This window comes from Eschrichtius robustus, chromosome 10 (assembly GCF_028021215.1).
Source record: "Eschrichtius robustus isolate mEscRob2 chromosome 10, mEscRob2.pri, whole genome shotgun sequence".
NCBI classification, from domain to species: domain Eukaryota; kingdom Metazoa; phylum Chordata; class Mammalia; order Artiodactyla; family Eschrichtiidae; genus Eschrichtius; species Eschrichtius robustus.
Window position 1 is genome coordinate 67,219,901 of NC_090833.1, and position 24,975 is coordinate 67,244,875.

The following is a 24,975-nucleotide window of genomic DNA, read 5'->3' on the forward strand; positions in this document are numbered from 1 at the left end:
GACAAAGGATTAATCTTCAAGATTTACAAGCAGCTCATACAGCTCAATACCAAAAAAACAAACAACCCAATCCAAAAATGGGCAGAAGACCTAAATAGACATTTCTCCAAAGAAGATATACAGATTGCCAACAGGCACATGAAAGAATGCTCAACATCATTAATCATTAGAGAAATGCAAATCAAAACTACAATGAGATACCATCTCACCCCAGTCAGAATGGCCATCATCAAAAAATCTAGAAACAATAAATGCTGGAGAGGGTGTGGAGAAAAGGGAACCCTCTTGCACTGTTGGTGGGAATGTAAATTGATACAGCCACTATGGAGAACAGTATGGACATTCCTTAAAAAACTAAAAATAGAACTACCATATGACCCAGCAATCCCACTACTGGGCATATATCCTGAGAAAACCATACTTCAAAAAGAGTCATGTACCAAAATGTTCATTGCAGCTCTATGTACAATAGCCAGGACATGGAAGCAACCTAAGTGTCCATCAACAGATGAATGGATAAAGAAGATGTGGCACATATATACAATGGAATATTACTCAGCCATAAAAAGGAACAAAAGTGAGTTATTTGTAGTGAGGTGGATGGACCTTGAGACTGTCATACAGAGTGAAGTAAGTCAGAAAGAGAAAAACAAATACCATATGCTAACACATATATATGGAATCTAAGAAAAAAAAAATGGTCAGAAGAACCTAGGCCAAGACAGGAATAAAGATGCAGACCTACTAGAGAATGGACTTAGTAGAGGATAAGTCCATCTAGTAATGGACTTAGTAGAGGATAGTAGGTCCTTACTAGAGGACCTACTAGAGGATACGGGGAGGGGGAAGGGTAAGCTGGGACAAAGTGAGAGAGTGGCATGGACATATATACACTACCAAACGTAAAATAGATAGCTAGTGGGAAGCAGCTGCATAGCACAGGGAGATCAGCTCGGTGCTTTGTGCCCACCTGGAGGGGTGGGATAGAGAGGGTGGGAGGGAGGCAGATGCAAGAGGGAAGAGATATGGGGGCTTATGTATATGTATAACTGATTCACTTTGTTATAAAGCAGAAACTGACACACCATTGTAAAGCAATTATACTCTAATAAAGATGTTAAAAAATACAAACAAATTAAAAAAAAAGAAGAAAGCACCAAGGGAAAAAAGACAAATAACATACAAGGGAACTTCCATAAGGTTAACAGCTGATTTTTCAGCAGAAACTCTACAAACCAGAAGGGAGTGGCATGATATACTTAAAGTGATGAAAGGGAAGAACCTACAACCAAGATTACTCTACCTGGCAAGGATCTCATTCAGATTCGATGGAGAAATCAAAAGCTTTACAGACAAGCAAAAGCTAAGATAATTCAGCACCACCAAACCAGCTCTACAACAAATGCTAAAGGAACTTCTCTAAGTGGGAAACACAAGAGAAGAAAAGGACCCACAAAAACAAACCCAAAACAATTAAGAAAATGGTCGTAGGAAGATACATATCGATAATTACCTTAAACGTGAATGGATTAAATGCTCCAACCAAAAGACACAGGCTTGCTGAATGGATACAAAAAGAAGACCCATATATATGCTGTCTACAAGAGACCCACTTCAGACCTAGGGACACATACAGACTGAAAGTGAGGGGATGGAAAAAGATGTTCCATGCAAATGGAAATCAAAAGAAAGCTGGACTAGCATACTCATATCAGATAAAATAGACTTTAAAATAAAGAATGTTACAAGAGACAAGGAAGGACACTACATAATGATCAAGGGATCAATCCAAGAAGAAGATATAACAATTATAAATATATATGCACCCAACATAGGAGCACCTCAATATATAAGGCAACTGCTAACAGCTATAGAAAAGGAAATTGACAGTAACACGGTAATAGTGGGAGACTTTAACATCTCACTTAAACCAATGGACAGGTCATCCAAAATGAAAATATATAAGGAAACAGAAGCTTTAAGTGACACAATAGACCAGATAGATTTAATTGATATTTATAGGACATTCCATACACTTTCTTCTCAAGTGCTCATGGGACATTCTGCAGGATAGATCACATCTTGGGTCACAGATCAAGCCTCAGTAAATTTAAGAAAATTGAAATCATATCAAGCATCTTTTCTGACCACAAAGCTATGAGATTAGAAATGAATTACAGGGAAAAAAACATAAAAAACACAAACACATGCAGGCTAAATAGTACGTTACTAAATAACCAAGAGATCACTGAAGAAATCAAAGAGGAAATCCAAAATTACCTAGAGACAAATGACAATGAAAACACGATGATCCAAAACCTATGGGATGCAGCAAAAGCAGTTCTAAGAGGGAAGTTTTTAGCTATACAAGCCTACCTCAAGAAACAAGAAAAATCTCAAATAAACAATCTAACCTTACACCTAAAAGAACTAGAGAAAGAAGAACAAACAAAACCCAAAGTTAGCAGAAGGAAAGAAATCATAAAGATCAGAGCAGAAATAAATGAAATAGGAACAAAGAAAACAATAGCAAAGATCAATAAAACTAAAAGCTGGTTCTTTGAGAAGATAAACAAAATTGATAAACCATTAGCCAGACTCATCAAGAAAAAGAGGGAGAGGACTCAAATCAATAGAATTGGGCAATTGGGATTGACATGTGTACAGTGATGTGTATGAACTTGATGACTAATAAGAATCTGCTGTATATAAAATAAATAAAATTAAATTAAAAAATTTTTAAAAAGGTAAAATTGATTTTAATAATATTTAATCCAGTATATCCAAAATTTTAACTGATATTAAAAATCATTGAAAATTTTTACATTTTTTTTCTTATACTAAGTTTTGAAATTTGGTGTATGTTTTATACATACAGTACATATCTGTTTGGACTAGCCACATTTCAAATGCTCAATAGCCCCATGTGACCATTGGTTCCCATAATGGACAGCACAGGACTATATAGTTTGCCATTCTAGCTCTGTATTATATTTTGATATGTGTTTGATGTTTAGCTTTTTGGTTTATATATATTGATGGTTGATTTTCTCAGTAGAGAAATGGACTCTTGATTTTTGGATCAGGATATCTTTAAGGTTTTTTTTGTCCATTTCTTTCAGCATTCTGCAAATCCGTTTCATGGCACTGTAGTGGAGATCTTCCCCTGACATAGAACTGTAGGCATGGTGTGATTGGCTGGCTGTGTTTCCTTCCCAGCCTTAGCAGAGTGGTGATGACAGAGACCTTTTTAGTTTGCACTGAAAAGTTATTCTGGTCCTGATGTCATCATCCTATATAAACTTCCAAGATGTGTAGATAAAAAGCAGTTTAAACATGAAAAACATCGTGCGTCAAGGTTTGGTTTTCTAAAGAAATGCTTTTCCCTTGACTGCCTACACGGTCTGAGGTTCTCCACATGCCTGAGCTTGGGACATTAAGTCAGGGTCATTAAATGTCTATTCAGAACTTCTTAATAATAATTTAAAATCTCATTTGTGGAATGTTGCCTGTAGAAATAAAAGTTAACTCTATTAATTTTAAAATATCTCATTAATCCCTGAAAAGCTATTACATCAAAATTATTATATTTCTTTCTCATGGGCTGCCCTCTTAATCATCCCCTTCCAAAGATGCATAAGTAAGATATTTGGTGGCAACAGAGCTGAAAATCAATACATATATTGTTTGGCATTCGTGTCTCAAATACTTGCCTCCGAAACACACTGAATTTGCTGTATTTCGTGGAGGACAGGACTTGAGTCGTGTTCATCTTGTTGTCTTTCAGGACTCTTAGCATTGTGCCTGGTGCATTGTTTGCCCTCAATATGTCTATTGAATAAGTTCACGAATGAATATATCCATCCTTTACTTAAAGAATAAAGGATTTGTACTGCGTCTAATAGCCAGGGCTTTTGCTTTTCTAAATCCTGACACTGAAAGATAATGGAAATGCAAAAGGACAGCTTACAGAAGATTACTTGGCACTGGCTGTTTCCACTTCCTGAAGTGCCCCAACTGCCCTGGCAGGTCACCCCCTGCCTTCTTAGTCATCCTTCCTACCTCAGCTTAAATACTCTGGGCCCCCTGTCTAAATCAGGTCCACTCCACTGTCCTCATGACACCTTGACTCGAGTCCCCTCCATAAATCTCTCCAGTGGTTCCCCATTTAGAATAACATTGAAAGCGCTCAAGGTCCGATGATCTGACTTCATTTCCTGAAATCCTACAAATCTCTGTCTCACTCCGTCTGCACCAGTGTCCCCGGCCTTCCCATTGCTCCTCTCACCCACACAGCACCCTCATTCCTGGGACTGTGCCAGGCCGTCTGCCTGAACCACTTGTCTCCAGGTGTTCCCCAGGTCTTCACTCAGGTCTCTGCTCTAATGTCACCTTATTTGTGTGGCTTTACCAACCATCTTGTTTAAAACATCACCCTCTAAGCCATTTCCCTGTTTTGTTTTCCTTCGTGGCACTTGTTACTACTTAAAATTTATTCTGTATTTACTTGGTAAGGTGTGGCTTGTCTCTGCCACTAAACTGCAAGTGGCCTGAGTGTAGGATTGTTGTTCGTACATTGTAGTCAAAGAGCCTGTTCTCACCTTTTATTGTACTTATCACAATATTTACTTTCATAAGGTGTTTTTATTTGTTGCTGATCCTCAGCCATGCTCAGCTCGTTCCTGCCTCAGGGTCTTTGCACAGGAAGTTCCTCTGCCTGGAATAATCTTCTCCTGGCTCCCATTATGGCTGTTCTTTCTTGTCACTCCACCTCCCTATGGAGTCCTTCCCTGGCCACTCTTTCTGAAATAACCTCTCCCTACCACTTTTATATCCCCTTCTAATATCCCGTCACCATTTTAAATTGTCCTCTATTTTATATATTTTTAAAAAAATATCATCTACCCATCACCTACATCTCCCATCTAGAATATAATGTCCACAGGAGTAAGGGCTTTGTCTTGTTTATTATCCCTAATGTACAAATAGTGCCCTCATTATTTATTGAATGAATGCTGTTTATCTCTCCCACTGTATCATAAAATCATCATCAAAGACAAGGAATATGTCTGTTTTCGTGTGTGTGTGTGTGTGTGTGTGTGTGTGTGTATAACCTAGCACAGTAGTGCTTATTAGGTGCTTAATTTGTTGAATGAGAGAATCAAATCATGTTAATCATATTTGAGCTCCATGTATAGGAGTTGCTAAAGTTTCAGAGTTATTGTCTGCAGACCTGAACAGGCCAGAATCAGAGCTGTTACTCTGTCTGTATAATACCTACTTGGTGTCATGCGCAATTAATACATTTCACAGTTGCTTTTGAAAAAGTGTAGAAGTGCATAATCTCATGTTTAAGATCATTGGGCTGAAGCTATTGACAGCACATTCATATTTACATAGGTAATAGTTGTTCCTATTTTCAGATTAGAAAGCTGAAGCTTCAAGAGAGATTAAATAACTTGCCCAAAGTCTTGCAGCAAAAGAACAAGAATTCATATTCACATATGGCTGTCTCCTTGGTCCATTTTGTCTTCATTGCCATATGCTACAAAATATGAAGACACATTCAGTCTTGGTGTGTGTGTAGAATACACTCGAGTGGCCCCTAATGATTCTCATCCTTTGTAATCCCTTCCCTTTGAGTGTAGGTGGGATCTGTGACTTACCTTTAAAGAGTAAAATATGGCAAAGGTAATGGGATCACCACTCACCACTCCCTTGGTTAGGTTACATTACATGGCAAAATTGTGGGCTGTTATTCCCATGATCACATTACATTATATAAAACTTTCTTAGCAGCTAGAGTGAGAGGGATTCTCCTGCTGGCCTACGAGAAGCAGACTGCCATGTAGTGACTGTCTTAGAAGAGGGATGAGTGTCAGGGAGCTGGGGATGGACTCTAGCCAACAGCCAGTAAGAAGCCAGCGCTGTCAGTCAAAACCACCACAGGGAAGTGAAATTTTGTCAGTAACCCAAGGGAGCTGGGAAGCAGATTCATTGCCACTGAAGCTTCCTGATTACAAGGCAGCCTGGCTGACACCTTGAATTGAATATAGCCTTGTGAGACCCCGAACAGAGGACGCAGTTAAGTTGTGCCTGGACTTCTAACCTACAGAAACTGTAGGGTAATAAATCTGTGGCTTGAAGCCACTGACTTTGTGGAACTTTGTTACACAGCATGGAAAACTAATACAGTATGGCTGTTTGTTCCCCAACCAGAGCTCCTATTTCAAGCATATCACTGTCTGCTGGGGCCAACAGGTCATTTGCCCTTATCACTTTTGGCTCCTTAATATGGAAGCAGGAAGTAGATGGGGAAAGCCTGTCATATCTTTTCAGTTTTGGATGAAGACTCCTGAACCCCTCAGGGAGAGGTAGGACAAGTCCACTCTATGCTAAGACTGAAGATCTCTTTGAAATATGTGACAGTGAAAAGCATTTGGTACAGTGCCTGGCACTTTATAAGGGCTCGAGAAATGTCACTCACCTTCTCTTCCCAGTGGTCTGCAGCCCTACCTCAGGGTATCTCAGGGGCTTACCCAGCAATTCCTCCACAGGTAAGGCCTCCAGGGAAAAGTCCCACTGTAGGGCCCTTCTCACAAGAATATCATAGTTCTATCTGCTCCAAAAACCTGACGAAGCAGAAGCTCATGATGTTAGTGCACAGAGGATTGTGTACTTTTCAAATAGCAGGAACTGCTCCTGTGATGTAATTGCCTGCTTTCCCAGGGCACACTGTGAGACCTGTGCTGGCGTCTTATAACACCCCATGCGGAGGTGGGAGATGTTTGCTGTCCCATCTCACGGGTTCTTGAGGGCTGCTGACTGTGTATCACGGCTGAGTGTCTTAAAATACCTCCCCACTGTTTCCCACTCAGCAGGGGCACACAAGAGCTTTGCTACCTTGGAGAGAAGTGTTTTATAAATACCATTATTTGGGTTGAGAGTAGTATGATTCCCTGCTACAACTACATATTTGTATAAATCAGCAGGCAAAGCTTCCTCTTCCCTTTCCTCAGTCCCTTCTAATATTTAACTTCAAAAGCAACTGCAAAGGTTTGAGGTTATTTACCTAAGTCCTAATTACCATATAAATCTTTTGTACCCTTTAATAATTGTTAGTGTGCAAGGCTAGGAAACACGTTGCTCACAGTACAAGGCGCATCAGAGAGATCGTTTTAGACTTGCAAATATTCTGAGATTTCATCCGGAAAAATTAGGCCATTATACACAATCACCACAGGTTGCCAGTGTGAAATATATGCTAAAATGTTACTTATTACATACATTTTGTTGCAAGTATTAAGCCCCAAATCTAACTTAGTGTGATTTGGGGATTTGTATTCATATCCCAATTATAATCTCTGTAGAAGACTTTACAAATTCAGTTGATGTAATTCAGACTTAACGTTTTGCTCCAACTAAAGATATCATTGAGCTTTGATCGATAATAAAGAGGTAGGTAGATTTTTAGCTCTTGGTGACTATTTCAATGAAATGGGCATCAACTACAGTTTGGTTTTTTTTTTTTTTCCAGTCAAAAGAGGGAAAGGGAAGAAAAGAACTAACATTTATTTACTGCCTGCTTTGATTACATATATCACTTCATTTCACCATCACAACAATTCTGTTACTAAGTATTAGTATCTCTTGCTTATAACCAGGAACAGTGAGATTGCGGTAAACCTTCTCTTCTCAGCAGAGCTACAGTGAACCCTGTCCTTTTATCCCTTTGACAGCACATGCCCTTGCATTAATTAGTAGGGAATGATAATAGATTCCATCACAGAAGAATGCAGTTCTAATTTTTTTATCTTCAAAAAGAGGCTATATTTTCACATCTAAATATCACTTCTGTCCTCTCAATTTTAACTGCTTGTTCACAATATTTGTTGTATTTAGTAATTAACTTCCCTATTGAAATTTAATAACTTTCTACAAGAAGGGAGAGTAAATTACCTTCTTGTTTTCCTTGAAATATCTATTCGATCTTTTAAAAAAATTCTTGTTTTTGTAAAGACCCATACACAGAAACCAGATCATTAGGAAATAGTCTGGCTGTAGTACTCATTCTTTTAGGAAAAAAACTGAATAAAGGAGGGATTAAAAAAAAGAATAAAGGTAAAATCTTTACATTGGAGGTTTAAAGTAAGACCTATTGGTTTTGATCTCCAAGAGGGTTTTGCAAAGAACGAGTTTCTTTGGTTTTGAAAATTTACATTAAGGTTCTGTGTACACTGGGATAGATACCATGTACTCATTTGCAGGTGACTTAGTTCACTTATCCTAGTGGATTGTAGTGCATGTATGAGAGGTTGTCAGATCTGAAAGGCATTACAGACATCAGGTAAGCTGGTCTTCTTAGGTTCGAGGTGAGGAAGCAGAGGGTTAGGTGGCTCGCCCAAGGTTGCGCAGATGGAGAGACCTCCAGTCTCCTAACTCTGGTGCAGCACTCATCCTGCTTCCTGAGTCACAGCGTGTATCACACTTCTTCACCTCCGCATTTTCAAACACCTAACAAGTGTTAGTATAGCTAGAGCTCTACATCTTGCTGCTGACATGTCTTAATTTGACCTATTTTAATGAAGAAGTAATAAAGCAGCCAGAGTCAAGAGTGGCATTCTGGGAGGAAATCGGGTTTTTGAGACACAACTAGGATTCAGTTTTTGCTCAGCTTCTTGTTGCTGTGTGTCCTTGAGCAAGTACATCATTTCTTTCTGCTTCATTTTCCTCATCTGTAAAATGGAGAAGCTGAAGCTGTCTCTCGTATTTTGGGGAGGATTAAAGAGATGATGTATGTGAATTACACATAGTAGATATTTCTGAAATGATAGCTATGAGATGAAATGTCATCGTGATCTTCAGTTATTCAAAGATATTTCAGGGCTCTTTCTAAAATTTCAGTCCAGATGGTAGCATTTATGAAGACTAGTACAAGTCATTAAGCATTTGTCTGCTAAAGCTCTCTGATCTTTGAGGCAGCTAGGTTTGTTTTCTGTAAGGTAGGTAGAGATGAGAAAGGAATTAAGTCCCTAAAAGAAGTGAAAGGTTTCTGAAAAATTTATTCCCTGTCTTTGGCCTTCCCTGATGGACGCTAAGTCCATTAGGTTTCCCCTCTCAGTCAGAACATGAAAATGTGACTTGGAATGCTGTGGCCACATCTTCTGCCTGAGTGTGTCAACTGCCTTCATCAACACTAGCCAGGGTCGGGGTGGCTTTTATTCTTCCCTGTTGTGACAGACAGATGCCCTGTCACTATGTTTTTTTATTTGAAATTTCCTAGTTGAAGAGAGAAGGAAGCTATTCTTGAGAGCATTATACAGCAGTTTAAAGCAGGTTGTACTTTTTTTAATTTACAGAAGGTCTTTTGCCAAAAACTCCTGTCATGATCATTTAGCGGGGAAGAGAAAGATGGGGTGCAGACTTATCACTCATCCCTGCCCCCTTGCAGTGAACACTCATTTTCACCACCCTGTTCCCCTTCACCACCACCCCCAACCTGTGCTCAGATTTGTGCTGGGCCTCTTCATTCCAGCTTTCTGTTCCACAAAGACTGCTGTAAACCTTGATTTTGAATTATAGTTAATGAAACTAAAAAAAATATAAAATGACATCAGAACTGTCTCTCCTTTGTTTTTTGTTTTTTTCCCCCACTTAGGAAAAAGAGCGCTCCATCTTTTGCCATCACTGTCTTTGGGATCAACCCCTCTTTAGAAAACACCACTTTTGCCTTGTCCTCAGAGGCTTGGGATCCACTTGCCCTGACATTTCACGGAACCTTTCTAGAAAAGCAGTCTCAAGGGTTTTCCTACAGATGTCTGTCAGATCGTCAGCGCCCACTCACATGGGTGTGCTGCAGCCTGTTTTAGAGATGTAAAAGGAAAACTACTGTTCTTTCCCTACACTCTACCCACAGAACACTTCTGACACTAGATGAGTACGTTTTTCTCCCTACACCAACCAGTTCTCTGACTCTACCAGGGGGTCGTACAATTCAACTCAGTTCTGACACTATCTACCTGGAGTTGGCATTAGGTAAGGGCTCAGTCCCACAAGACTGCTCCAATGTCAGATGCCTCTGCTGCTTCTGACCCCCTCCTTGGGTTTGCTAATTTGCTAGAATGGCTGACAGAACACAGAGAAACGCTCATTTCATGTTTACTGGTTTATTATAAAGGAAGCAACTGAGGAACAGCCAAATGGAAGAGATGCATAGGGCAAGGTATAGGGAAGAGGCTTTCGTAAATGTGAGAGAATTCATTTCTATTGTTGGAAGTCACCCAGTTTATGGTAACTTTGTTATAGCAGCCCTAGGAAAAGAATACAGACAGTAATAAAATACTTATTTAAAATTGCTCCAGAGTCCCTGCAACACTCACTTTCAGGGGGTCTTCATTGGCCCAGCCAGCCAATTTGTCCCACATGACTCGATAAGGCGTCCCCTGACATAGCATTCACTTAGGAGAATATTAAGGTAGGAAGCACAACATGCCAGCAGGGCAATGTCATGCATTTTCTTCAGTGGGGGTTCTCTCAGCAGTTTAGACAGCAGTCAGGGGTTATTTCTGGCTCCCCAAGGGAGTCTAAATTCTGTTTTTGCCTCATAGTAACTTATGAGAACTTGGGCAGATTTTTCAGTCTCCCTGAGCCTCTGCATCTTCACCTTGTGGATGCAACCCAACCCTCTCTCCACAGTGGGAATGACACAGTGAGATCCACAGGCTGGTGGTGGTGGTGATGAAGATTAAGTTTAAATGTTTATGTGCACCACAAAACTACTGTGGGCTGAAGATGACAGGCCCCAAAGAGAAGAGGGGTCTGGGGCTCCCTGGAGGGTCTACCTCCAGCTAACATTAGGAACTTAATGCACATTTGCTATTTTCTGTCATCCCTTGAAGCTTCTAACTCAAATTAGTGATTTCCAAATACATAAGGTTTCGAAACGTGAAGATTTTTAAATCTTTATAATCTGTAGGTCACATGCTTTCCAACTTCTTAATAATTATCTGCCAGACCTTGGTCAGCCTCTTTTTCCCTCAGAATATCCCATCTAATCTGCTTGCCTCATAATTAATTCCTCATTATGCCAAATCTGAGCTAGTATTTTCCTCAAGGTTTTTACGAGCCCTGTCACACACAAACCCTTCTAGAAAACTGTGTAGCTAAAAAGCCATTAATAAACTCTCCTTCTGTGTGTCATCTTTGGAGAAATGTCTGTTTAGGTCTTCTGCCCATTTTTTGATTGGGTTGTTTGTTTTTTTGTTGATGAGTTGTATAAGCTCTTTGTATATTTTGGAAATTAAGCCCTTGTCGGTAGCTTCATTTGCAGATATTTTCTCCCATAGGTCATCTTTTCATTTTGTTTATGGGTTTCCTTTGCTGTGCAAAAGCTTGTGAGTTTGATTAGGTCCCATTTGTTTATTTTTGTTTTTATTTCTATTGACTTGGGAGACTGACCTAAGAAAACATTTGTATGATTTATGTCAGAGAATGTTTTGCCTATGATCTCTTCCGGGAGTTTTATGGTATCATATCTTTATGTTCAATTCTTGAAGCCATTTTGAGTTTATTTTTGTGTATGGTGTGAGGGTGTGTTTTAACTTCATTGATTTACATGCGGCTGTCCAACTTTCCCAGCACCACTTGCTGAAGAGACTTTTTCCCATTTTATATTCTTGCCACCTATGTTGAAGATTAATTAATCATAAGTGTGTGTGTTTTTTTTCTGGGCTCTCTGTTCTGTTCCATTAATGTCTGTTTTTGTGCCAGCACCACACTGTTTTGATTACTGTAGCTTTGTAGTATTGTCTGAAGTCTGGGAGGTTATGCCTCCTGCTTTGTTCTTTTTCCTCAGGATTCCTTTGGCAATTCTGGGTCTTTTATGGTTCCATATAAATTTTAGGATTATTTGTTCTAGTTCTGTAGGAACTGTCACAGGTAATTTGATAGGGATCACATGAAAAGATGCTCAACATCTCTACTTATTAGAGAAATACAAATCAAAACTACAATGAGGTATCACCTCACACCAGTCAGAATGGCTGTCATTAAAAAGTCTACAAATAACAAATGCTGGAGAGGGTGTGGAGAAAAGGGAATCCTCTTACACTGTTGGTGGAAATGTAAATTGGTGCAGCCACTATGGAAGACACTATGGAGGTTCCTCAAAAAACTAAAAATAGGGTTGCCGTATGATCCAGCAATCCCACTCCTAGGCATATACCCAGATGAAACTATAATTCAAAAAGATACATGCACCCCCCTATGTCATAGCAGCACTATTTACAATAGCCAAGACATGGAAACAACCTAAACGTCCACCAACAGATGAATGGATAAAGAAGGTGTGGTATATATTTATATACAGTGGAATACTACTCAGCCATCAAAAAGAATGAAATAATGCCATTTGTAGCAACATGGATGGACCTAGAGATTATCATACTAAGTGAAATCAGAAAGAGAAAGACCAATACCGTATGATATCATTTAAATGTGGAATCTAAAATAACGATACAAATCAGCATATCTACAAAACGAAAACAGACTCACAGATATAGAGAATAGACTGTGGTTGCCAAGGGGGAGTGGTGGAGGAGGGAAGGAATGGGAGTTTGGGATTAGCGGAGGCAAACTATTATATATAGAATGGATAAACAATGAGGTCCTACTGTATACCACAGGGAACTATTGGTATATTCAGTATTCTGGGATAAACCATAATAGAAAAGAATATGAAAAAGAATATATATATATATATATATATATATATATATAACTGAATATATATATATATATATATATATATATATATATATATATAAAATGGAATCACTTTACAGAAATTTACAAACACAACATTGTAAATCAACTATACTTCAATAAAATTAAAAAAAAATGTTTATGTAAAGCTCCTGGCTGATGGTAACACTAATTACAGCTAATTCCCACCTACCAAATATAAAACCAGAAGAAAAAGAAGACTTATGGAATTTTGTTTTATCTTGATTTGGGGGGGATTTTCTTCCCCTTCTTCCTTTTATCTAATGGCCTAGACTTCAAGATTCCAGGTGTTTCCTTCTTTATTATGGCTGAATAATATTCCATTTTATAAATGTATGCATACACACCAAAAAATTGTATGATCTCACTTACGTGGAATCTAAAGAAACCAAACTCATAGAAACAGAGCTCACATGGGTGGTTGTCAGAGCTGAGGAGTAGGGGGAGTGCATGAAATGGGTGAAAGTGGTCAAAGGGTACAAACTTCCAGCTATAAGATAAGTGAGTTCTGAGGATGTAATGTATAGCTTGATGACTATAGTTAACAGTACCATATTGTTTAACTTCTATATTTCAATACCATATTGAAAGTTGCTAAGAGAGTAGATGTTTAAAGTTCTTATCAGAAGAAAAAAAATTGTAACTGTGTGAGGATGCATGTTAACTAAACTTCCCATAGTGATCATTTCATGATATATGCATATATCAAATCATTATGTTGTACACCTTAAACTTATTCAGTGTTATAGGCCAATTATATCTCAGTAAAACTGGGAAAGAAAAAAAAAAGATTCCAGGTGTTACCAGATAATCTACCCTCTTTTGGGCTCAAGACCCATGTATTTAGTTATATGTTTAGTCCAATCTTGTGGATATTCTGTTAGACTTCGTATTTGCTGAATTTGAAACATCTCTATATTTCTTCCCCCAAGTCTCTTCCTCCTGTGTTCTTCATCTCAGATTTTTATCATTACCTACCCAGGTATTCAGTCTAGAGATTGGAATGCAATGTTCTCAAACTTGGTGTATGTTAGAATCACCTAAGGGACTTTAAAGACTGTAGCTGGCCAGACCACAAGGCAGACCAGTTACTCGGAAATCTGGGAGTGGGACACAGGCATCAGGTTTTGGGTTTTTTTCCTGAGCTTTTTATTGATCTATAATATACAAAAAGTATAGTGCTCAAATCATAACTGTATGGCTCAATGAATTATTACCAACTGATACTGTCATGTAAAGGTACCTAGTTTAAGAAACTGCACATTGCTGCCCTTCCAGATGCAAGCTGTCCTGACTTCTAAGGCCATATAGTTCTGTCTAATTTAGACCTTTGCTTAAACGGAATCATAGAGCATGTACTCTTTAGATCTGCCTCCTTTTGCTCAACTTTATATTTGTTTTGCTGTGTGTAGGTTTAGTCCTTTCATTCTCATTGTTGTCTAGCGTTCCGTTGTGAGAATAGAGTACAATTTATTTGTCTGTTTTCTCACTGATACACATTTGGGTGTTTCTATTTTCTGGCTATTTTGAATAGCCCATTTTTGTATATGAGTCTTATGCACATTTCTGATGGATATATGCCTACAAGTGGAATTGCTGGGGCACAGGGTGTAAGTCTTTTCAGCTTTTGTAGACAGATACTGCTAAGTTGTTTTCCAAAATGTTCTACCAGTTCTTACTCCCACCAGCAGAATTTGAGAGTTCAGGTTGTTCTACACCCTCTGAACACTTGATATTTTCTGTGTTTTTTTCTTTTCTTTTTTTTCCACTTTAACCATTCTTGTGGGTATGTTTCAATGTGGTTTTATTTGCATTGGCAAAATAATGAAGTTGAGCCCCTTTCAGATTAGATATTTGAATATCTTATTTGGTGAACTGTCTGTTCAAGCCTCTTACACATTTAAAAAATTGGGTCATCTTTTTCTTAATGGTTTATAGGAGTTTTTTCTTTTTAATATTTTGGATACAAGTCCTATTTTGGATATGTGTATTGTGAGTATCTGAACATTTTTTTGGTTGCCTTTTTTTTTTTTAATTTGTTTTTTTAATTTTTGGCTGTGTTGGGTCTTCATTGCTGTGTGCAGGCTTTCTGTAGTTGTGGCAGGGGCTACCCTTCATTGAGGTGCATGGCCTTCTCATTGTCGTGGTTTCTTTTGTTGCGGAGCACGGCCTCTAGGCGTATGGGCTTCAGTAGTTGTGGCACGTAGGCTCAGTAGTTGTGGCTTGTAGGCTCTAGAGTGCAGGCTCAGTAGTTGTGGCATACGGGCTTAGTTGCTCCGTGGCATGTGGGATCTTCGGGCCAGGGCTCGGACCCATGTCCCCTGCGTTGGCAGGCGGATTCTTAACCACTGTGCCACCAGGGAGGCCCCATTTTTTTGGTTGCCTTTTAATTCTTTCTAATGATTTCTTTTGAAAGATAGAAGTACTTAATTTTAACATAGTCCAATTTAGAAATGCTTTTTTTATGAATAAGTGTTTGTGTGTCCTATTTTAAGAAATATTCGCATATTCTACAGGTCATGAGTGTGTTCTCCGATATCATTTTCTAAAAATTGTACTGTGTTTCCTTCCATAGTTAGATCTGCAATCCACTTAGAATCAATTTTAGGTATAGTGTGAGGTAGAGTTGAGTCAATGTTTTTTCTTATAGAATCTCGTTGACCCAGTACCACCTTTGGAGGAATCAGTAGTTTTAAAACCTCCCCAGGTGATTAATGGGCAGCTGGCCACTGCCCTAACACCATCCTAGATGCCCCTCTTCTTTCTCCTCACATTTATCCAGTCACCTGGTTAATGCTACCCACCACAGGACTCTAAAGTTTCTCCCTTCTCCTATTTCCTTAGGACTCATCTATTACAGCGTTTTCATAACTGGTCTCTTTGTCTCCAGTGGCTTCCCATTTTAGGAAGACCCCCTTCCCACTTCTCAGTTTCCCTAAATTGATGATAGGAATCTTTTTTCCAAAATATAAACCTGATATAATTTGAATTAAAGCCCTTTTGAAGGTCTAGATGTTAAATAACTCTCTGTCAGAAACCTTTGATGGGAGACTCTAAGCTCCTTAGCATGCAATTCAGGGCCCTTCACAGCCTGCTTCCAACTCTGTGGCCTCTTCACATTGTTCTGTTTGGCCTTGCACCTAAGCCACAGACACTTTGAAGTTTCCAAATGCGCCAGGCATTGTTGCGTGCCTTTGCTCATAGTCGCCAGATGCCTGGAATGGCCCTTCCTACCCCTCTGCCTTTACAGCTCACTCTTCCAGAAACCCAGCTCAAGTGTCACCTGTTTCATGACCCTTCCTGGCCTTACTCTCCTAGCAGAATTCATTGCTCAATTCTGTGGTGTGAATACATTATAACGTTACTCACAGTATGGCCCAAGTCTGCCTCAGATCATGGTGAGTGGAGGCGCTCTCTGACTCTCCAACTAGACAATAAGCTCATTGAGGACAGAGACTGGGCCTTGCTTCCCTCAGAGTCTCTCTGGCATAGTCCCTCTCAGGCAATGAATGTTTTATTCATTTAATCACTGAAAAAAATCTTTAGAAAGCTGATTTTTTGGGTAGATACCACTTCACTCAGGGAGTGCAAATTCATAATTTTTCTGTATTGGGGGATACATAATTGTTTCCAGTGTCACCTATGTATTGATTTTTATTGATCTTTTTTTTATCCCCTTAGGGCTTATAATTTAGCATAGGAGCCCTCTTTTGTTGGGAGAAATGAGAGCCTCTATCCTGATTCCAGGGGATTGTGTGATCAGCTTCTTATCATTTTCCCATAAAGCAGTTTTTCATGGCATAATTGAGAGATGACTTGCTTCCAAAGAGCCAGCGTTAATAATGAGTGAGTAGAAAATGGGGTCTCACCCTTCTGCACTTTAAAGAATGGAGTCAGGAGACATGAAAAGGCCGAGCATCCTCGGAAATCTTAAAATCTCGTGTATGTAAGGGAAACACCAGCCAGATTGCCATCAGCGTGACCTGCTCTCCCAAATCATCCTATCAGATCGCAGAGTTCGTGTGTAATTAGATCTTATCAGCAGCCTCTTGCTCTGTTTTAGAGCACAATAAGAGATTGTTGTGCTTTTGAACAGGGAAGTCTTTTCTAAGGATTAGAAAAAAATGATACATACAGAAAATTGTATAAAAAACCAAAACTTTTAAATGAAATCATTCAGCCCACAGTTAATAAGTAAGCACCTGCTGTATGCTTGGCCCTTTGCTAGAATTCAGTAGGATGTGGTTTCCTAACTTGTATCAGGAAACAGACATGCAGAAAAGAGAGAAAGTATCATGTGAGATATGATCTGTGTATGTACAGGGCACAGTGGAGACATAAAATGAGGGAAGGGTCACGTATACTTGGAGGCAGTAGAGGTAAAGGGTAATTGGGAAAGACTGTAGAAAAGATGTGCCTGGTGTTGTGTTGGGCAGGTAGACAGAGAATGGGGTCATTCCAAGAAGAGGGACAGTTCTAGCAACTTCAGGAAACTGCTGAAGTTTTCTACGGCTGAAGGCCAGGGCATGCTTTCTTGGAGAAGTCTTCTATCTAAGAAGAACCACCTTAAGTAGGGGAACTTGGAAGAGTTTTAGGAATTATCCAACTGTCTCCTTTTGTTTTCAACTTTTTATCAGTGAAGAACCTGAGACTCAGAGAGGTAAAGTAACTCATACAAAATCACACAGGGAACTTGCTGGCATGTCTGATACTCACAGAAATAGCCAACATTTATTGAATGTTTATCATGTACCAACATTGTGACATACATTATATCATCTAATCCTTGCATCATCCTAACCTTACAATGAGGGGGAGGTACCATTTTACAAATGAGGAAACTGAGGCCCAAAATCATCCAGCAAGAAATATAGCCAGGGGCTTCCCTGGTGGCGCAGTGGTTGAGAATCTGCCTGCCAATGCAGGGGACACAGGTTCGAGCCCTGGTCTGGGAGGATCCCACGTGCCGCGGAGCAACTAGGCCCGTGAGCCACAACTACTGAGCCTGCGCGTCTGGAGCCTGTGCTCCGCAACAAGAGAGGCCGCGATAGTGAGAGGCCCACGCACCACGATGAAGAGTGGCCCCCGCTTGCCGCAACTAGAGAAAGCCCTCGCACAGAAACGAAGACCCAACACAGCCATAAATAAATAGATAGATAGATAGATAGATAGATAGATAGATAGATAGATAGATAGATAAATAAATAAATTGCTTTAAAAAAAAAAAAAGAAGAAAATAGCCAGGATTTGGTCTCAGACAGTCTGGCTCCAAAGTCTGTGTCTTAATCCCACCTTGTTAAACTGGCTGTCCTTTCTGGTTTTCTTTCCACACTTAGCAGCAAACTCCCACCTACAGAGCTGCAGAAATTTATGTCTATCCTGAAAACAGAGTTGCAGAATTGAAATATTTACAATCATTTTTATTGACTTACTTTCAGGGCTCTATCAAGGATAAATCATAAATTTTTGTCAATTTGGATATTGGACCATCAGCCACTGTGTCAGTCAGAGTTCAGTAAGGGAAGCAAAGACATGGTGGATACTGTGGACTAAGAGATTTATTAAACGAACTAGAGCTTGTACAGTTGTAGGAAGATCTGGGTAAATAAAGGCCAAAAAAGTAGAGTTAAGGATCAGAGAAAGTTCACTGACCAGCCCTGACCCAGGAAAACGAACTTACAGGAATCTGGAAGGTAGGCAGGCCCAGCTGCTGGAGCAGCACTGACAGGGCAGCTGGCGTGGAAGGCTGCGGAAGACTGTTGTCTCCTCAAGGTTACCACCTCTGTGAGTTTGCGGCAAAAGCTCTGTGGTGGGCCTGGGGGCACTCTTGGTCAGCGGAATCAGCATTCAAGAAGAGCTGGGCACAGAGTATGAAATCGAGGACAAACTGGAACCTGTTTTCACCTCAGCCTTCAGAGTGTATGGCTGCTGCTTCACCTTCACCTCCCAAATGTGCACAGCCTCACTTTGGACCAATTCTAGCTTGGAAACATGCAGGGGAGGGGTTCTGGGAAATGTAGTTTCCCATACAACCAAGTTGACAGTGGAACACTCCACACACACTTCTAGAAAGAGAACATGAAGGGTAGAATGGAGTGCTTCCCCCCCCCCCCCCCCGTCTCCAATGCCTGTGGCGTGTGTCTGTGCTAGTTGCTCTTTTGGCTGTTTATCACTGAATCCTGATAATAACTTTCAGAATTAAATGATTTTTCAGGGATACACAGCTAGCAAGATTTGGAGCCTGGATTTTTACCTGTGTTTGTATGAACCAAAGCTAATGTTTATTGTAATGCACTATGCTGTTTTCCACGACAGACAAGACCTAATGGTCTGTTTTCCTGTTTGTTCATTTGGATTAAGAAATAATTTTTTTTTTTTTTTTTTTACACTAAGATTTAGCAGAAGTACTGGGTTTTCAACATTCCCAGTTAGTTACCATGCTAGTTGCTTAGGAGAGACTGAGCAGTGACTCACAGGGACACCACTTTTAGGTCAGAGGAAAATAACTCCATTTGGCAGAGTGAGCAGAGCTTCTGTTTTACTCTCCGCAGAGCTTTGACTTCCCTTTGGCTGTGCCCAGAATTAGAAAGCTCTTCAAGGGATGGTACAGATTATGCTTTAGAGTCCAGAGCTGGTACAGATTGAGCTTTGACTGCCCCTGTTTCTCTTCCTGAAAAGATAGTATAAATTTTTGAGGACAAGAAAGAAACTGCTCCCCCTCCCCTTTTTAACAGAAGACAAAACAATGGAAGCCCTTTGGGGGAATAAATTAGCTTTCTTGGTCATCCTAATTTTACTTCCTGCTGTTTCAGTTCACCAGATACATTTCCTTCCAGAAATCACCTAGATGTGGACTCATCGAGACCTTGCCTCTGATGGTTTTTTCCTTGATGGCATTTCACCTGTTAATCCTTATTAACTTTTCTCTTCCTAGCCAATTCTCTTTATACCACTGAACATATTTTTCAGCAGAACCTTTAGGTGGAAAGACCCTTGAGGTTAGAGCAGTGCCCAGATTGTGAAGATACTATGAGTATTTTATGCAGTTCAGCCACTAAATTAGGTCTACTGATGGAAAAAGAAGTGGGAAATATGTTAAATTTAGTACTTCATAATGGAAGTAATATATGCTCATATTAGAAAAAAATAAAATATTTTTTTAAAGCTTTTTACAAAAAACAGCAGTCCTCCTGGAGTTGCTTCCCCCATTTCCATTTCCCAGAAACAACACTTTCAAAACCTGTTTGGCTGTTTCTTTGGTTTTTACTTCTGTCTTGAAACAACAGGCTAATGTTGCCTCTGCTTAGTTTTCCAGTTTTAGGTGTTCAGTTTGATTCCCATTTTAAAAGATGAGAATTGTTTGCTCTTTTCCTGTTTTCCCATTCTTCCACATCTTTCCCCTCTCTCATTTTTCCAGTATGTTTATAGCATAATTTATGTTGGATCAGTATTCAGTATTTACATTTTATGCCCTTGTAAAACTTGTACAGATCTGAGACATGCAGAATAACATGGTTATATTTCTTTTCTTATACAACCTTTTTGTTTTTCCTGGAGTTAATAATTGTTTTAATTTTCAGTTTCTTAACTTTTTGTGTACCTTTCACTGATTCTTTCCCTAACCCTCTGCCACAAATATGAATTTCCTGTCAGTACATTGAAACGTGCCAGGTGTCAATCATCTTTCAGATACGTATCTGATGCTGCATTCTAGATTGGTTACTGTCTTAGTATGGGTCCCCCCAAACTAAACCATGTGCATGGATGTGAGCACAAATGGTTGATTTAGAAGATGATTCCAGGAAATCCTGTTAGGGGATTAGGAAAGGGGAGGAGGCCAATGAAGGGTGCATTATAAAGCAAGGTACAGTAGTGGACAACTATAACCTGATTCCAGTGGGGATCATGGGGAGCCTATAGTTCCCTTTAGCTCATGGCTCCCTGAGCTGCATGCACCTGGTTATGTATAGTGTCAGCTACAGTTGGTGCTCAATGCCTGATGCACAAGGACCATCTTGAGATCTCCCTTTATCATCATTTTCAACTCTTTTCTTACACTAGATCCCTTTTTCTAGATCCCTTAACCTGTCCCTTTTCTCAACTGACACCTTTGTTTTGGTAGAATGCCTCTTCCATTGACCTTGGGAAGATAAATTGAAATCTTCCTCGTGTATTTGAAAATGTCATATGTTACTTTTATACTTAATTGATAATTTGAATTTAGGATTATAGATTATTTCTTCCAGAAATATTGGAGTCATTGCTTCATTGTTTTCTGAGGAAATTTCTCATGTTGTTCATGGTTTTCTCATGTTCAGTGACCTTCTAATACTTGATACTTTGTGTGTAGCCTATTTTTTCCCCTCTGAAAGGTTTTAGGACTGTCTCTTTGTCTCCAGTGTTATGAAATTTCATGTTAATAGTCCTTGGTAGGATCCTTTTATCCATTGTCCTGGGCATTCGATCGACCCTTTCAATCTGGGAACACGTTTGTTAGTTCAGAAATTTTTGAACTTTTAAAAAGAATTTCTTCCCCTTTTATTTCTGTGTTCTTTCTTTTTGGAGCTTCCATTATTCAGCTGCTAGACCTCCTGAACTGATCCTCATTTTATGTTTTCTTTCTGATTTTTTTAATCTCTGGTTTTTTGTTCTACTTTTGGGGGGATTTGCCTCAACTTCATCATCTGTGCTTCTATTGATTTTTTTTAATTTTATGTTTTACTGAAATTCATATTTAAAGTTAAATTATATTTTAATTTCTGAGTTCTCTGTTTCTTTTTTATTTCATTGATAAAGTATCGTAGACACCTAAGAATGTTAATGATAGTAATTTTTCTTTCCCTGAGTTGTTTGTTTTTTTACAATTTCCTTGTTTGTTTTGCCTCTCTCATGTTAGAAACTTTCTTCAAAGTCTGATGTTAGTGGCTAACCTTTTCCCCTTAGGTGTAGGACACTAAAGCTGAGTCAAGGGAGGGTGCTTATTTACTATTACAGCTTCATTCTAGGGTAATCAGCCTGAAGTTGTTGCATTGGGTGCTTCCAGCTGTGAATATCTGTAGGTCTTTTCTCTTGAGTTGGTTGTATTCCCCAGAGAAAAATCTTCCAGTCTTCTGCCCAGAGGGTTCGAACCTGACTGCCAGTTCTCTAGGGCAGGGCTCCCCAACCCCCGGGCCGCGGACTGGTACAGGTCCTCGGCCTGTTAGGAACCAGCAGGAGGTAAGCAGTGGGCGAGCCGTGGAAAAATTGTCTTCCATGAAACCAGTCCCTGGTTCCGAAAAGGTTGGGGACCGCTGCTCTAGGGGACCAGTAGGGGAAGTGCACTGGCAAGTCTCACAGTTCACAGTCTGGACTGGCCCTAAAGCCCTGTTTTCAGTATAGGTCAGGTAGCTTCTCTCTGCAAAAGAACTCTATTAGATTGCTACACCTTTTATTCTTCATAAAAGAAACAAGTTTTCTAGTTCCCATTCTCTGTTATGATTCAAAAGGCTGTCAGTCACGTGAGCCAAAGGATATGAACAGAGTCTGCTTATGAAAACCACTGCCATGACCGCCTACTGGTTTCCAAGATAGTCTATTTATTCGTTTATTCTTTCCTTCAGCAGTCAAGGTTAAACATCTAATGCGTGTACATATATATGCTAATCCTGGCTGGGAGATACGCAGAGCAGCATACCAGTATCCTGCTCTCATGGGCCAGGGGAGAGATTGCTATTAGGAAGCTGTTTCTGCAGTAAACCCAGTGGGGGCAGGTTGAACTAGAATAGCGAAGGTGGGAAAGTAAAGATGGGGGCTTAGTCAGAGAGATTGTAACAATTTGAAAGAAAGGCTAAAGCTATGGCAAATATAAAGATAATGTGAAGGAGAGGAGTTAGGTCCCTTTAGAAGAGAAGAGAAGGGTCCCTAGGGGCACATCTAACTTGGTGAAGCTGTCTAGGCTGAGATCATATTATAGGAATCCTAGTGTCTTAAATTTGTGTTTTTCCAGGCTTCCTCTCTGTTTCTTCAAGTACTGCTTTTTTTTTTTTTTTTTTAATATTTATTTATTTGGCTGTGCCGGGTCTTAGTTGTGGCACGTTGTGGCACGTGGGGTCTTTTAGTTACGGCATGCGGACTCTTAGTTGCAGCATGCACGCAGGATCTAGTTCCCTGGCCAGGGACAGAACCCAGGCCCCCTGCATTGGGAGTGTGGAGTCTTAAGCACTGGACCACCAGGGAAGTTCCTTCAAGTACTGCTTTTAAAAATCATTTAAAAATAATTATGTTAACACTTAAAAATGGTTAATTCAGACATCTGATGGTGTTTTTCAAGAACACAGAAGTTTTACTAATCCAAGCGTCTTAAAAATAGTTAATAGCTGTGAATAAATTTAAAAGCTGGTCTCTTCAAATATATGAATCATTAAATATTTTAGATGATTTGAAGAAATAAGCTAATAGAATATGGTTTTCTTCCCCCTTCTCGTGAAAATGTAGAACATATTCAAGATGTTCCTAAGTAATTAATGGAAGAATTGAACAACATAATCGAACAACATTGAAAATGATGCATTTGAAAATCAGCCACAGTATATTAAACTGTTACAGTTATTTCAGGTAATTACTTACCGGAAGACGACTCTTAGCAGAACCAAGATCTAAGCACAAATCAGTAACCAAATTCGTAAAAGGAATAAATCTTTAGAGTGTAAAATGGTGAAAACAGGACTTGAAGGGATTAACCACCGTGTGTGTTTTCATTACTCGGTTTCTTTGATCTCCATTTATCTTCTTTCCTTCTGTTCATTTGGTACCTCTTATTGTCTGGGTCTGCTTATTTCAGTTTTATTTGTGCTAATGTTACTCCTCCTCTGTGTTTCCCTGGTACCTTGTGTGTATTAGCTATGATTGCATTTATCACATTTGTTGCCACTGTTTATGTATCTGACACCTCACTCTACTGTGAGCATGTTGGCAGGGACTATGTCTTTCCTGGATTTCAGATATGACTTATTGTAGAAAAGTCTTTGAATATATACTCTAATTATATCATTCCCCCCGAAAATGTGTCATCATGTGACATTTTCAATTTTTTAAATTTAACGTGTATGGTACAATTTTCTATGAGAAGCAAAGTAAAGAAAATGTGAATTTTACATTTTTTCCAGGAACCACCAGGCTTTACATCTGTTAGCATGACTAACTGCTACTCATTATGTGATTCTAAGCTTAAAGATATTTCTCACCTGAAACCTTCTTTGCGCTGCCCACTCCTACAGACTAGGGTGATGCGATATACTTTCGTGACTTGCTGTAATCTCCCCACATGACACTTAGTATATACACTTCACTCTAATTGCTTTTAAAATAGACGCTACCCTCAGTTCACTATAATCTTCATAAAGGCAGAGGCCATAGCTGTCTTGTTCATTATAATATCCCTGGGGCAAACTTGGGAGGGTGACCTCTCATAATAATTCTCTTTGTCTGCAGATTCGACCTTTGAAGCCCAAAGTTTACATTAAAACCTATTCAAAACAAATGTTCAAGATGAAATGGCAGCCACTAAATGCTGGAAGTGTGTGCTTTAGCTGTGATTCTTTCAGGGGTTTCCAAGCAGATGGAATCCTGGGCATAATTCTAGGTTAATGTACATTCCCAACTCTGATAATGAACCTGAGAAACCGTAGTATCCTAGCATCAAGTAAATCATTGTCTTTAACAGTGTGCTAATAAAGCTGTTTCTTCCATGAAAACTGGATTTGCCTTCTAGGCATCTTCTTTTATAAAAGTAAAAGCAAAAAAGAAATTGAAAGGCTGTCTTTGTGGCACAAAACTAATTTTCAGAAGCAGTTATGTGCGAGAAAAGTAATTAAGTCGTTTTAATGAACACAATATTTCTGTTCTTCATGGGACTGTTTACTGTTAGAATCTTAGTTGAGAAGTGATTTTGAAAATAGTTCTATTTTATACATGGTGTAAGTGAAGCATGGCGTAAGGCCCACACTGCAGGAGTGATCAGTTAATTTCCTACTTCAGTCCATAGGCTCCTAGAATTGAAATAAAAGGTAGAATCCTAAAACTTCGAGATCACATAATCCCGTAGTTTTTGAAGTGCTTTCTGTGGGCCACCCAGGTCCACAGAGGGACTGAAGGGCCACAGCAATGAAGAGAGTATCAGCAAAGGCACAGGAGTAGAGAATAGACTTGAGGACA

General features: G+C 39.4%; 1 protein-coding gene across 1 annotated transcript in view; it reads left to right on the forward strand.

The window, feature by feature from the left end:
- Positions 1–24,975, forward strand: part of SH3GL2 (SH3 domain containing GRB2 like 2, endophilin A1) — a 196,999-nt gene that overhangs the window by 160,921 nt on the left and 11,103 nt on the right. The gene's annotated exons all lie outside the window — the stretch shown is intronic.